Consider the following 15,128-nt stretch of genomic DNA (forward strand, 5'->3'; position numbering starts at 1 on the left):
TGACTCCGATCCGATCCGGTGATACCCGGCTCCTGGCGTTAACGCCGCGGTTCTTGGGACCCAGAGGCTTGGTGCCCCATCCTCCCGCCCCAACAGTTCGTGTCCATTCACCCAGTCACCTCTCCACGCCCACCACCGGCCTCATGGGTAGGTAGATAACCAGCCTTTCTTGCTGGGTTTGTCGGTCTGGGTTTCAATCCAGGGCAGAGACCCCCAACCGTGGCCTCCGAGGCCTCTTTCTGAAAATTCCTGAGCTCAGGTCCCAAGTCTCCCCGCCCAACTGTGGCCCGGCGTTCCGCCCCTGAGTGGTGACAACCCTCCTGAGCAGACTCTCTGTCCCTCACCCCGGGACGCCTCCGTGAGTGGTAACAGAAGTTTCCTTTCTCCACCATGGGATCAAAACAACCCATTCCAGCAGACTCCCCCCTGGGCTGCCTCACAGCTCTCGCTACCCAAATTTGGCCCCAATTTGCTAGATAACTAAAATAGTGGCTCTTTTTTTTTTTTTTTTGAGACAGGGTCTCACTATGTAGTTGAGACTGACCTGGAACTCACTATGTTCCAGGCTGGTCTCAAACTCACAGGGATCCTCCTGTCTCAGCCTCCCGAGTGCTGGGATTACAGGGGTACGCCACTAGGCCCGGCTTTTTACTAATGGCTCTTTGATCTCTCACTTATCCGGGTTCTTTACTTCTATGAGCATGGGGGCAAATGGAGTGAGATTTCCTACTTAAGATCTAAACCGTCCCTCTGTTCTTCCTGTCAGCCTCCTCATGTTTTGCCTGCTACTAAATCCCCGAGTTCCTCCTCTACCTCTGAAGAGTTTGACCCAGCAGATGAGTCTCTTCCTTAGCGCTTTCAGAGACCCGCTCCATCTTGCCCTTCCTCTTCCCCTCCTCCACGTGTCTCTTCCTCTCCACCTCCATCTTGCCCTTCCTCTTCCCCTCCTCCACGTGTCTCTTCCTCTCCACCGCCATCTTGTAAAACTCTATCTTGTGACTCTGACCCTCCCCGCCACCATCTTATACCCCCTCTTCCCCTCCGCCACCTGTGCCTCTTCTCCCCCACCATTTTGTAAACCTCCACCGCCATCTTGTAAACCTCCACCGCCATCTAGCAACTCTTGACCCTACATCCACCATGAGGCAAAAACTTTGTTATCATTCCCTCCTCTAGCTAATTGATAAATTAGCTTTCGTCTTCAACTTAAAATAATGTTTGATGGAGTTTGGTTTCTAGGTGTTTAATTGATGTGTTTAAAACATTTCATTCACATTGCAAATTCTTAAATTGTAATTATGGATTAGTTTGACCTTCTCTCTACTTTCTACTTACAGACTTCTGACAATAACTATAGCACAAGATTATGCTCCCTGTTAATTGACCTACAAAAATTTTGCTGAGAGAAAAAAAACAGGATACCTTAAGATTTTAACAACTGAAGTTTGTTTTAAAAGGTTAATAATAAATGAGACAGAAAAAATATTTTAAAAAGCTATAAGTAAAAGAGATATACTTTTGACATAAAAGGTTTTTGTATGATTTTTAAAAATACGTGTTTGCTTGTTGGTTTCAAATTAGTTATAAAAGGTTTACATTTACAGTCATAAAGAGCTTTCATTCCTTTTGATTCTAATTCTACAAGAGATTTCTGTTAATTTTGACCTGCAAAAGTTTTGACTAGTCTTAACTAAGAGAGATTTTATAATTAAATTGACCAAATGCATCTGAGTGCACTCTAGTTTCATAAATTGTCTTATGTGTTTGTGTCTAAATGTTTAAAAGTGTTTGTCCAATTGTTATTTCATCAGAATGATGTCAAAGATACAAGTAGATTGTTACTTTCTATAACCTGGTTCTACAGGATAAATAAAAAATTGTTAAGGCTGGGGATTTAGCTCAGCGGTTTGGTGGCCTGCCTTGTGAGAGCAAGGACCCGTCCCTGAAAAAAAAAAAAAAAAAAAAAAAAGAAAAAAATTTGTTAAGATAATTAAATATAAACTTTTAGGTTTGGGTACACTCCTGTTGGTAAATGAAGCAGCTGCTCAGAAAAAATTATTCTGATCTTTGTTCACTAATGGGAGACCCAATAATTTTCATAGCCTATAAAAAGATGTGCCTCATCAAATATGTTGTTATAAAATGTTTACATTGGCTATCATCAAAGGGTTGAGTTCTAATTATGTTACTGTGATATGTTTATAATGGTCATCTTCAAAATATAATATTTTCTGGGAAAAAAAGGATCCTTTGATACCAAGCTACATTACAGGACATAAGATTTCATATAATTATAATAATTATTATTACTACTTTTCTGGTATACAAAATGTATTCATGTTGTCTGACCATGCAGGTCTTCCAACATATTGTTTATGGAAATAGCTTTTGATCCAGGTATTCATCCTTCTCTTCTGCTCCACCTACTTATGATTATACATATATTTGTAGGCCCCATACACTTTCCTTAGATGACATCCTATCAAAAGGTAACAACTTAAGTAACTTGTTTCCTGGGTTTTTTGTTTTTATATATTTTTTAAAAAGATAAATACATTTAACAATGGCTCTTTTATACTAAGATACATATCTGTTTGTTGCAAAGATGTCATCATGATTGTCATGCTAAAATATTATTATTATGTGTGGCTCCTGATTACAAGTTTGTTCTGTTAATATTCTATAGAAAATTAACTACTAAAACAACCATGATTGATAAAATAATAGCCCTTTAACTGTATTTTAGGTTCCAGGGTGCTTGCTATCTACATAAAGTTATGATAATTAAGCTCCTACCATACTACTGATGTCACTGATCTTCTCTTCTGGGTGTTCAACCACCAAAGGGCAGAGACCAACACTAAAAGGTAACTGGGCTAAAAAGATCGCCAATATTTTGGCCCTGGCCCTCCAAGGCCATCAAAGATCCAAGGTATGAAAGAACCTTGTCTACAACATCTTACATCCTTGGTAAGTCACCCAACCTCCTGAACACGGAGATAGGTGGACACCAGAGGACAAATGTAATGTGTGCTAAAGGAGGGTCACCAAGAGAAAAAAATCTCCCATGCTTTCACTAAAAGCACCATGGTCAAGCAAGGCCATGACCCATCCTAACTGCTGACACTGACAGAAGAGCTAAGAGGATCTACACATGGTTCCAAGATGATGCCTGGAGAGACTTAACTGACCTTGACAGATAGCAAGAGGTTCATATTGATTAACACAGGTCTCACTTTAACTTGGTCTTAAACACCCAGCAGAAAAGAATAAACAAAAGAGGCAATCAACAAATGGGCATTAGTGATAGACTTTTGAGGCCCACCACTCCACCTCCCTATAAAGAGAAAGACCTCCAAGTGGTAAACCAGATAACCCAGTCTCCAAACAAGGCTACAACACCTATTTAATACCACCCTCTACCATCTCCCTGCCAATATCTCAGACTGTTGGATGTTTATGTCTGTTTACCTCCACTCATTCACTCCAATTCCCATTCCCCTAGGTTTTAACCTGTATGTCCCAAATACTGCCCCTTTATCCACAGTTCTGGGACCCTTTGCTACAGTCTCCCATTCCCTACACAAACCACTAACCTGACGTGCATGGGGCAAAATGACAGCATCACTTGCCTTGCTTGCTCCCTCTTTAGCTCAGAAGAGCACCCCGTCTGCCTATCCAATGGCCCATACTTCATATGCAGACAGGAAGCACTCTGATGCCTCAACTGATCTAAAGTTTTCTGTTACATAGCATCTCTCAGCCCCCCTTGACCATCTCTACAGAATCCCAGATGTTTAAAAGGATCCTCCCACAGTCAAAGGTCAACAAGAGGGTGGCCCCCTTCCCAGTCCCCTTGATAAAAGGAGGGGTCCTCACTGGCATGGTGATGGGTATAGCATCTATCTCTATCTCTACACATTCCTATCAGACAATGTCAATAAAAATCTTAAAAGACATGGACAAAATAAGCCGATCCCTAAACACGGTCCAGGACCAGATTAATTGTCTAGCAGCCGTCCTGCTCCAAAATAGATGTGCCCTCAACATGCTAACAAGCAGCCTCCCCTGCCCCCCCAAAAGTGCCAGGCTCTAGATAAAGAGGGTTATTTTGTTAACCAATTAGGCATAGTCAACACAAAGGTTAAAAATTACAGCGATACATCAAGAACCTTAAAAACAATGGATTACATGAGAAATGACCCAAGACTACTCCTGGCTCCAGCAGATTATGCCATAGCTATTTCCCTTATTGGGCTTGCTGACCTGCATGTGTCTTCTGGCCATAGTAGGCCCCTGTCTGTTTTGTTGTTCTAATTATTGTAAAATAGATATGTGAGTTCTAGCTTTGGTATTCAAGTTTGCTTATTTGTAAACAAAAATTAATTTACCTTTCTATGGGTTTTTGTCTTCCTTCTGTATCTACAAGTCAACTGGGAGTTCATTTATTTTTAAAACAGTACAAGTTGTTTTTTTGTTTTTTGTTTTTTGTTTGTATGTTTCACTTACTAAGTAAATGGGTCTCTATATCTCAAGGTTACACATTTTTCTACATTTCATTTAAGGCAGAGATAAAACTCCAGGGCTATGAGACATCGTAGGCTATTCTCATATCTCAGATGTCACTGGACACCATAAATAATCTGTTTTTCTTGTTTGTTTTGGTTTGTTTTTTTTCATATCGGGGATTGAACTCAAGTCCTTGTGCTTGCGAGGCAGGTGGCAGAGCCACTGAGCTAAATCCTCGGCCCTAATCTCTGTTCTTGACCCTCATTCTGGCCACAGTTGCCCCTGCTTACTCTGATCCTCCAAAATCAAAGCCAAAAAATTTCTAATCAGACGGTCAATCAGCTTATTGTACAGGAAGTGACCACTTCACCAACCTGCCTTCTGATTAAAGCCCCATGATGTAGATCCAGATCCAGCTGCGGTTTCTTCATTTCATAACTTGACTACAAGACCTCCACTGGTTCTGTCCTCAAAAAAGATCAGTGGATAGGATCTTAGATTGGTCGATAGAACATTTCTACCAGGGAACCCTCCAAGATTTTAGTTTAAAAAAATGCCTTCTATACCCTTCTCCTTGTCTGCTGGCTTACACTCCCACCCCCATAGCTAAGAGTTGAGCCATTACATTAAAATCTCCCAATGGCCCAAAACTCTCCCAACCCCACTTGTAGGACACACAATTCTTTTTATACATCTCACAACAGTACCTGTTGCCAACTCAAAAAGACCTGATCTGCCACTTGCCATACTCACCCAAAGATTGCCCTTTCTGTGCTGAGTGTATGAGCTCCTCCTTAGATTCATCATAGCAGAGTCAAGGCAATTTAGTTCTACTCCTAGGATACTGCAGTTCCCACAAAAAAGAGTTTGTGGTCCCCAGTTGGCACCTGAAAAATATAAATCATGCCTGGTTCCCACCTAACTTCCACACTAGAGTTTTGGTCCATCTGTTCTGCTATCCAGTCACCTTCCCAGTTACACATGCTCCCGATTAAAAGAAAATATGCATTTAACTCCTTGGCAGTGCTATTATTTTTTGATTATTGCCCAAAAAGGCCCCTCCACCTGCTGTGTGTGTATATGTGTGTGTGTGTGTGTGTGTGTGTGTGTGTGTGTGTATGATACTTTTAGGATACGTCTAACTCAATTATTTCTTCGCCATTTCAGACCACCCATGGTAATGCTGCCCCTCAAACTACTATATATGCCCAGATGAACCCGCATAGCTTCATGATCTCGCCATTATTGCATCCCTTAAAGCTGCTCAACAAGCAGCCCTCCAACAGCTATGTCATTCCCGCAAAGACAAGAGATGAGAACCCAGAGACCCCTCCCTCGGCCTCTCATCACCTCACACCTGCCCCTTTTCAGCAGGAAAAAGCTACAGAAGAGAGATTCTTCGCCCCTCTTCCCGAGGCCATAACAAACAAAAAAAGGGAGGACTGTAAGGTAAGCGCCGTGGCATGGCTGCCGCCGTTCTGATAATTAACCTCCTTCACCTTAAAGTTTCCATTCCCCACCTCAGCGGGTCGTAGTAAAGGTCCAGGAGTGGCCCCTGAGTGGCTGCCCGTGCAGCTGACACAATCCCCGACCCGCCTACCCCAGTCACCCACTGTCCAACCAAGCCCCTGTCCCGTTCCCTCTCTCTCCTTTGTTCCCTTCCCAGCCACTGCCACCGCAGTTCTTTAATAAAATCTCTCAAAGGAGCTCTGTCAGTGAGCCGCGTGATCTTTGGCAGGCGCTGGTTTCTTTCACCACCCTCCATTCCTGAATCTTGGTCTAATAAATCCTACTCGTGTTTCTTTCTGATCAGTGCTGGAGATTCTTTTCTTCTGTGATGAGAGTCAACAAACTGGCAGACCTATTTTAACAGGGTGGGATGGTTTCCTCATTTTAACCTCAGGGACCTCACAAAGCCAAGCCAGGGACAACTGGACCAGGTGACGCTAATCACAGCGTAGTCTCCAGCCGTGGTTTATCACAGGCCTGACTCCCCCGCTCCAGGCCCAGCGCTCTTCAGCCTTCAGATTCCCCTCCAGCTTCTGGTTTTTGCTGTTCCCTCATTTTCTGCACTGACTCCCTCAAGGACCTAATCCTTATCTGCCTACCTATTAATTTCTATCTACCTTAGCAGCCTATAATAATATGGAGCGAAATCCTAAACATCACTCAGACTATATTTTGACTTATTTGGTCTTTAATCTCTGAACACGACAGTGACCCAAAGCAGAGCACACTTTAGTTAGTGGTCGCACTCACTCCAGAAATTCCCATCATCACTTGTGTGGCTGTGGGTGGGGCTTTCACACTCCGGGAGGTGCCGAAGAGAGGGAGGGATCTCCCGGGCTGTGTGCCCAGGTGAGAGCAGTCGGCCAGGCTGCCCCAGGACTTTCTCCTTGCCCTGCTCCTAGAATCCTGTGTGTGAGCAATCCAGGAAATGTAACAGGGCTTTAGAGGCAGGGCCTGCAGGCGGGGAACTAAAAGCAGGATCAAGTTTGGCATCTCCGCTTTATTTTATATCTGTCTGTTTTATTGCCTTAAACTTTATGTCAGATCCCTGCTCAGCTCTGAGTGTGGGCATCCTTAACCCCTGAAGCACAGACTGTCCAATATTTAGTAGTATAAGGCTTATTACCAGGCACAGGGGCCTGTAACCCAGCCCTTGGAAGGCTGAGGCAGAAGAACCCCTTGAGTTCAAGGCTAGCCTCTGCCGCATAGTGAGACCCTGTCTCAAAAAAAAAAGGGGGGGGGCGGGGGCGGGGATTTAGCTCAGTGGTTCCAGCACCTGCCTCCCAAACACAAGGACCTGACTTCGCTCCCCAGCACCAAAAAAAAAAAAAAAAGTTTATTAACCCCGAATTTACTCATTTCATCCCTCTTCAAAAGTGAGGATACAAGATAAGTGCAAAGTCATTCTCAAGATATGCAGGGTCAGTTTTTCACAACCATCCTTTTCAGACCCCCTGGCTTGGGTGCACAGAAGTCTCCTATTATTTTCCTAAATCCGCAGTCACCTGAGATTACAGGAAAAGCAGAGGCTCAAGACAAATTGCCCTGATGAGATCACCTCCCCACTGGGAGCAGCCACCCCAGGAAGAGCAGTCATCTCCTAGGAAGCAGACTGTCCCCACAAGCCCAGGGCTTCTCCAGAGCTACCATGCAGAACAGGTCCTAAGATATCACCATCAAGGAGACTGCAGTTTGACCAAGATCCCCTACCCTGCCAGCTAGGCAACCCTAATTCTGCTTTTGTTCCTTTTTCTATAAAACTTCCTGTCGGGGCAGAGAGCTGCAGGGAGGTTTGGTCGGGTGAGGTTCCCAAAGGAAAGAACAGGCATGGAGCAGAGATCGCAAAAAGGCAGAAACTGACTTTAATCTCCAGCACAGGGCAGCATCAGAGCATGGGAGTTGGAGCTGTAGCTCCTGAGTCCAAGAGCTGCGCGTCTTTTTTTTTTTTTTATCAGCTTTTTTGAAAACACACTTAGGCAAAACAGCCCCACGACCTCGCATGGCCACGTGGTACACGCGTGGTCGTCTGTGCTGACATTATTATTGTAACAAACTCTGCCTGCACTAAATGACAGACTTTATGTCCTCAGACACCCAGGCTTTGACAAATCTGCCAGTGGCCCCTGACTCTTCCAAGTTCTTGTCAGCCCGGGAAGACAGGTTCATGAGCTTCCTTACCTGACCTTCCCATTGTGGCCACTCTAAGTAAAGCTCCTTTCCTGCCCTTTCTCCTTGGTTGGAGTTTTGGGGCAAGAGACTGCCTGATCGTTGGGACTCCCAAAGTCAGAACCTTCACCCTAAAACTCCAATAACAGAAGAACCCCCTTCACGTGTGTACATGGAAACTCTGGAGACAGCTGATTTCACTCAGCCCCAGTGTTCAAGGACATCCTCAAGGTCATCTTGGACCCTCCCAGGCAACCAGCCTTCAAAGGAACCTTCCCAGGGCCATTCACCTGCTAAGCCCACCTCTGACTGCAGAGTTAAGTTGAGAGTACGGTACAGGCCAAGCAGTTCACACCAAGCTTTCAGGGCAGGTAAGGCATCTGAGAGTGACATCTGAACCCCGCTTTACATGTCTTAGACAGCCACGGGGAATGGCAGAGTCCTACTCTAATGCTGGCATGCACAGCCCCAGGGTCTCCTCTCCCCTCACCCTGACATGACTTTTTAAATATTTTGTGTCATATCCTCCATCCCGTGATGGTCCATTTTCTGTGGCCAATAACAGAATGCCGCGAACTGGGTAAGTTGTAAAGACTGTACATTTGGGCCCACGATTCTGAAGGTGTAACAAGGGGTCACATCTGGCAATGGCCTCACCGGCAAGTTCCAAGGCAGTGCAGGGCATCAACACAGCAAGAAGGAGAGAGAGATGAGAGAGAGAGAGAGAGAGAGAGAGAGAGAGAGAGAGAGAGAGAGAGAGAGAGTTTATCTCCTCCTCTTTACAAAGCCACCAAGATTCAATCACGGGGCTCCACCCCATGATTTTATCTCCATCGGCAGATTAGGTTCCCACCCTCTTAATACCTCACAATGCGGATTAAATTTTAATGCTTGAAGCCCTAGGGACTTACAAACCATGTCCCCACCACGGAGTAGCTGAGACAAAAGAGCAGCGAAGCCACTGGGCTTTGCCTTGGGTGAACAAACAAAGCTGTTTCATTCACCCAAGTGCAAAGCAGGCAGGAACGAGAGTCGGCACAGACCTAAGCACACAGGTGGTTGCTAGGCAGTTGCCAGGTGTTGATCAGAGGATTCGTCGCCTCCAGGAGTCTGGGGGCAAAGACAGGGTGGTCTGTGCTCCTTGGACCAGGTGGGTACAGATGTCTCTTGGCACCAGACGGCTGGGACGTGAAGGCCTTTCCTGCAGGCACCAAATTTGTCTGTAACAGCTTTTCTGGAGGGCGATAAAGTTTCCTGCTGGGTGTGACTCTGGCCAAGTTGGGCGGTGGTGGGGACCTATGTCGTGTTGTCAGGGTGACACATAACACCCGCTCTAAGTTATCATTTTTTACGGAGTCATTAACTCATTTATTTATTTTTGCCTCACTGGGGATTGGCACCCAGGACCTCGCTTGGGTTAGGCAAGCGCGCTACCACAGAGCTACATTCTCAGCCCTTAATTTTACCTTATTTAATATAAATTTTATTTTATTTTATCCCATTCCCCTCAAGCCCCCTCCTCTCCCTCCCTATGTACAAAAGCTTTGTTTCCATTTTTGCAGCTATTTTCACTTTTTTTCTTATCCCCTCCTCTCTCCCTCCTCCTTTGTTCCCCTTCCCCTTTGAACACTTTCTTCCCATTTCCCCATTATACATTTTAGTCCTTATTTCCACTTTTGATTTCTCACACCAGAGAAACAATGTGATATTTAAACACGTGTGTCCGATTTATTTCACTTAAGAGTGTGGTCTCAAGGTTCATCCATTTAGCTATAAATGTATGAAGCTCATCCTTCTTTATGGCAGAGTAGTACTCCACTGCATAAAAAACCCACATCTTTATCAGTTCATTGGCCGGTGGGCATTTGAGCTGTTTGCCAGATTTAGCTATTATAAACTGTGCTGCTATAAACATGGGTGTGCATATATCCCTGTGGTATGATGCTTTTAATTCTTTCAGGAAGATGCCAAGAAGAGGTATACCTGGGTCAAATGGAACTTTTAGTTTTAGTTTTTTGAGAAATCTCCACACTGATTTCCACTCTGGTTGCACCAGTCTACACTCCCACCAGTGGAGAAGGGTTCTTTTTTTCCCACAGCCTGTCCAGCATTTGTTGTGGGTTGATTTGATAACAGCCATTCTTTCTGGAGTGAGATGGAATCTCAAGTGTTGTTTTAATTTGCATTTCACGAATGACCGATGATGGTGACATTTTTTCATATATTTATTTGGCATTTGTAATTCATCTGAGGAGTCTCTTTTCATTTCAGATGCCATTTTTGCATTGGGTCTTTAAATTTGAGGGATCTGATTTTTTTTAGTTCTTTATATGTTCTAAATAATAGTTGTTTATATGAATAGCTGATCAAATTTTTTTCCCACTCTGTGAGTTGTCTCTTCACTCTCTTAGTGGTTTCTCTTGCTGTGCAAAAGCTTTTTAATAACATGAGGTCCCAGCTCTTGATTCTTTGTAGTATTTCCTAAGCAGTCTCGGTTTTGTTCATGAAGTCTTTGCCTACTCCTATATCTTCAAGAATTCTACCTATTCTCTCTACCAGAAGATTTAGTATTTCTTTTTTAATATTTAGAACTTTGATCCATTTTGATTTTAGGTTAATGCATGGTGAAATATATGGGTTTAGTTTCAATCTTCGGTATGTGGAGATCCAGTTTTTCCAGCACCATTTATTAAAGAAACTCCTTTGTCAAAGATAAGGTGGTTCAGTAAGACTGGAGTTGTTTCTGCATCCTACAGTCTGTTCTATTGCCAGCACCATGCTGTTTTCATCACCATAGCTTTGTAGTATAATTTAAAGTCAGGGATTGTGATATCCCTTGCTTTGCCTTTGTTGTCCAGAAGTACCTTTGTTAGTCTAGGTCTCTTCTGGTTCCAAATGAATTTTAGGATAGTTTTTTCTAATTCTGTCAAATGTGCTGTTGAAATTTTGATTGGGATTGCACTGAATCTATATAACAATTTTGGAAGTACAGCCATTTTCACTATTTTGGTTCTTCCTACCCAAGAACAAGGGATATCTTTCCATTTTCTAATATCTTCTTTAATCTCCTTTTTCAGAGTACTGTAGCTTTCAGTGTAGAGGTCTTTTACTTCCTTCATTAGATTGATTCCCAGGTATTTCATTTTTCTGGATGCTACTGTGAAAGGGATTGTTTCTCTGATTTCTCTCTCCATGAATGTGTTATTTGTGTAAAGGAAGGCTGTTTACTTGTGAGTGTTGACTTTGTATCCAGCTATGCCATGGAATTTAGATATCAAATCTAGAAGACTTTTGGTGGAGTTTTTTGGGTCTTCAAAGTATCATGCCACCCACAAATGATGATAATTTAACTTCTTCCTTTTGTATCCTTATTCCTTTTCTTTCTCTTATCTAATTGCTCTGGCTAATGTTTCCAGAACTATATTGAATAAGAGTGGTGACAATGGACATCCTTGTCTTGTTCCTGATTTTAAAATGAAGGCTTTCAGTTTTTGTCCATTTAGTATGATGATGGCTATTGGTTTGTCACAGATGACTTTTATTAGATTGAGATAAAGCCCATCTATCTCAATTTTCTGTAGGGTTTTTAATCATAAATGGGTGTTGACATTGTTAAACACTTTCTGCATCTATTGTGAGGATCATATAGTTTTTGTCCTTGACTCTGTTAATATAGTATATTACATTTTTTCAGGGTTTCTTTTGTGGGGGTACTGGGGATTGAACTCAGGACCTTGAGCTCGCAAGGCAAGCACAGTGCCACTGAGCTAAATCCTCTGCCCATCATTTATTGATTTGTATACGTTGCACCATCCCTGCATCCCTGGGATGAATCCAACTTGGTCATGGTGTATAACCTTGATTTGCTGCATTCTGCTTACCATTATCTTGTTGAGGATTTTTGTATCTATGTTCATTAGGGAGATTGGCCTATAATTCTCCTTTTTGGTTGGATCCTTCTCTGGTTTTGGAATCAGAGTAATACTTGCTTTCAGGAATGAATCTTGGAGTACTGCTTCCCTTTCCATTTCATTAAAGAGTTAGAGGAGCAGCAGCATTAATTCAGCAGTGACTCCATCAGGGCCAGGGCTTTTCTTTGTTGGTAGTTTTAAAATTACATATTCAATTTCATTGGCTGAAAACTGGTTTATTTAGAGCGTCTATATTTTATTTTGGGTTTTTTTGGTTTTTTCTTTTTTTGTTTTTTGAGACAGGGTCTCACTATGTAGTTGAGACTGACCTGGAACTCACTACGTAGCTCAGACTGGTCTCGAACTCACAGCAATCCTCCTGCCTCAGCCTCCCAAGTGCTGGGATTACAGGCGTGAGCCACCACGCCCAGAGTGTCTATATTTTCTTGATTCAGTTTTGGAAATTCATATGTATCAAGGAATCTGTCCATATCTTCTGTATTTTCCATCTATCTACTCTAATTTAAAGACAATCTTGTATTTTCTCCTGTTGATAATAGCTATGTCCAAGACTCACTGCTTGATAACCTCAGACAGGCTGCTCCAATCCTTTTTTTTTTTTTTTGTACCAGAGATCATACTCAGGTCCTTGCGTTTGCAAGGCAGGCAGTGGAACCACTGAGTCATATCCCAGCCCTCCAGTCATTTTGTCAACTAGACCACACATCCAGGGCCTACCTGAACCAGGTCCAACAGAGAATCATGCTAAGTAGCCCCCTCCGGATCTTGGCATCTGATCCCTTGGGCTCCCTTCAGCAAGGACCCTGTTGAGTTTATCAAGAATTCTCGTCCTTAGCCAGGAGTGGTGGCACACACCTGTAGTCCCAGCACTCAGGAAACAGAGGTAGGAGGATTCCTGTGGGTTCAAGGCCACCCTGGGCTACATAGTGAGTTCAATGCCAAACTGAACTACATAGTGAGACCCTGTCTCCAAAAAAAACCAACAAAAGAAAAAAAAAAAGGAATACCCTGCCCTCCATGTCTCCTCTTAGTTTTCCATCCACTCTCTCTCCTACCTCGACTCCCTTCCTTGGTTATAAATCCCACTGGTTCATTTATTTCGAACTGAGCTCAGTTCCTTTCTCCTTTGCAAAAGTATTGAATAAAACCTGTATTTTTTTGCTTTTGACTAGGGTCTAGCTCTGTTTCTCTTAAGCCATTATCAAAAGCTGTGACACTGTGGTTGGCTTCTGGCTGTGACACAGGCCAGAAGGGACAATGCAGCTGGACGGACAGATCCTCAAGGCCCTGCAGGGAGAGCGCCCACCCCACCATCGCAGCTGGGCCTGCTCCTGAGCTGGGCCATCTGTCCTAGAGAAAGTCTCTAAGCACACATGTCTGGGAGCTCTGGAGCGGCCCCCCTCTGCTTGGTCCCACTCCTTGCAGACACACAGCACAGCGCTTCTTCATGACAGAGGAGGAGCATGAAGGAAATGCGGCCCTCGGCTGCCAGGTGTGGAATCAAATTTGTCTTTTTACCACCAAGATGTACACACGATGATTATGATGATCTATTTATTTCTAGCACTATTTATGAATATACAAATACAATTATGAATTTTTTTCCTCTGATCACCACAGCAAACAAATTAAACATCTCAGTGTGCAAATAAAATGCTATGCATTTCCTAGTTTGAAATATTCATGCTTGAGGGTTGTTTGTTTTTTGTTTTCCTATATGGTCAGTAATTTGTTCCTGGGGATGTAGGTTGTAAGGTCTTCATGATTTATTTTCAGAATGATTTCATCTTAACTAGTTACATCTGCAAAAACCCTATTTTCATATTGGGTCACTTTCAGAGGGGGTTAGGACTTCACTGTATCTTTTGGGGGGAAGTTTCTTCAAGGGGTAGGATTGGGAAAGACTTCTTTTTTTTTGGTACCGGGGATTGAACCCCGGTCCTTGCACTTGCGAGGCAGGCAGTGGAACCACTGAGCTAAAACCCCAGCTCTGGGAAAGACTTCTTAAGAGGAAGAGTCTTTAAATGAAGTAGTGGGAGATGGGCCAGAGTGAGCTGGGAAGGGAAGAGCAGGCATCTCAGTCCGGTCATAGTGGCCCTGTGTTGGGGGAGTGGACAGGTCACTGGGACGATGGGCTGGGCCAGCCAGAGGACGGTCTGGATGCCTGATGGAATAATCATAGTGTGGCTGAGGGCTCTGTGCCATGCAGCAGTTTAGGGCTTTCCTTACTGACAGGTCCTGGAGTCGGACCCCCACCTGAGCATACCCACTATCACATCCCCAGGAGCAGAGATAACAGAGAGCCAACAGCTGTTTGCTGCTGTCACCACTGCCTGTTTACCAGCCAGTCCCAGGCCCATCACCCAAGGGACTCTAAAATTTTCCACCCTCTCAACCAGTGCCCCCTCCTCTACCTAAAATATATCAACCACGAGCACCCTCCTCTCAGTGCCAATAGACTTCTCACCCTTGGCCCATCTGCACCCAGATGGCAATGAACTCATCACCTGTTTCTTAAGACTTTGCCTGCCTCAGTGGTCTTGATCGTGCCTTGGTCTGACCTTACCCTTACTTTATGTTAATTTATTCAATACTGAAAAACATCCCAAGAAGAATCACATTTAAAAATAAAAATAAGATACAGTGGCACATGCCTATAATCCCAGCTACTTGGGAGACTCAGGCAGGAGGATCATAAATTTGAGGCCAGGGCTGGGGATTTAGCTCAGTGGTTCTGCTGCCTTCCTTGCAAGTGCAAGGTCCCGAGTTCAACTCCCGGTACCACAAATAAATAAATTTATTTATTTATTTTATTTATTTTCTCATTACTTTTATTGGTACAATTTAGGTAAATATTATAGTTACATTCATCACTGGGATACATGACCTATCTTGGTTCTTATTTTTTCCCCATTCTAATGATACAATTCTAATGAGGTAGTGTCATTTGCTACTCAGAAACACACTTTTGAGAAAAAAATTGGAGAATCTCACATTAGAAGTACAGTTGTG

General features: G+C 43.5%; 1 long non-coding RNA gene across 1 annotated transcript in view; it reads right to left on the bottom strand.

Moving 5' to 3' along the window:
• Nucleotides 1-4,757: 4,757 nt before the first annotated feature.
• LOC117283518 overlaps nucleotides 4,758-15,128 on the bottom strand; it is a 10,889-nt gene continuing 518 nt past the window's right edge. Inside the window, exons 2-3 of the long non-coding RNA XR_004514536.1 lie at nucleotides 5,263-5,396; nucleotides 4,758-4,972 (exon numbers count right to left, since the gene is read on the bottom strand). This is a non-coding gene — a long non-coding RNA (uncharacterized LOC117283518). The remainder of the gene's footprint in view (nucleotides 4,973-5,262; nucleotides 5,397-15,128) is intronic.

The sequence above is a fragment of the Fukomys damarensis genome, unplaced genomic scaffold, assembly GCF_012274545.1.
Source record: "Fukomys damarensis isolate Sample0158 unplaced genomic scaffold, DMR_v1.0_HiC HiC_scaffold_27, whole genome shotgun sequence".
Lineage (NCBI taxonomy): Eukaryota > Metazoa > Chordata > Mammalia > Rodentia > Bathyergidae > Fukomys > Fukomys damarensis.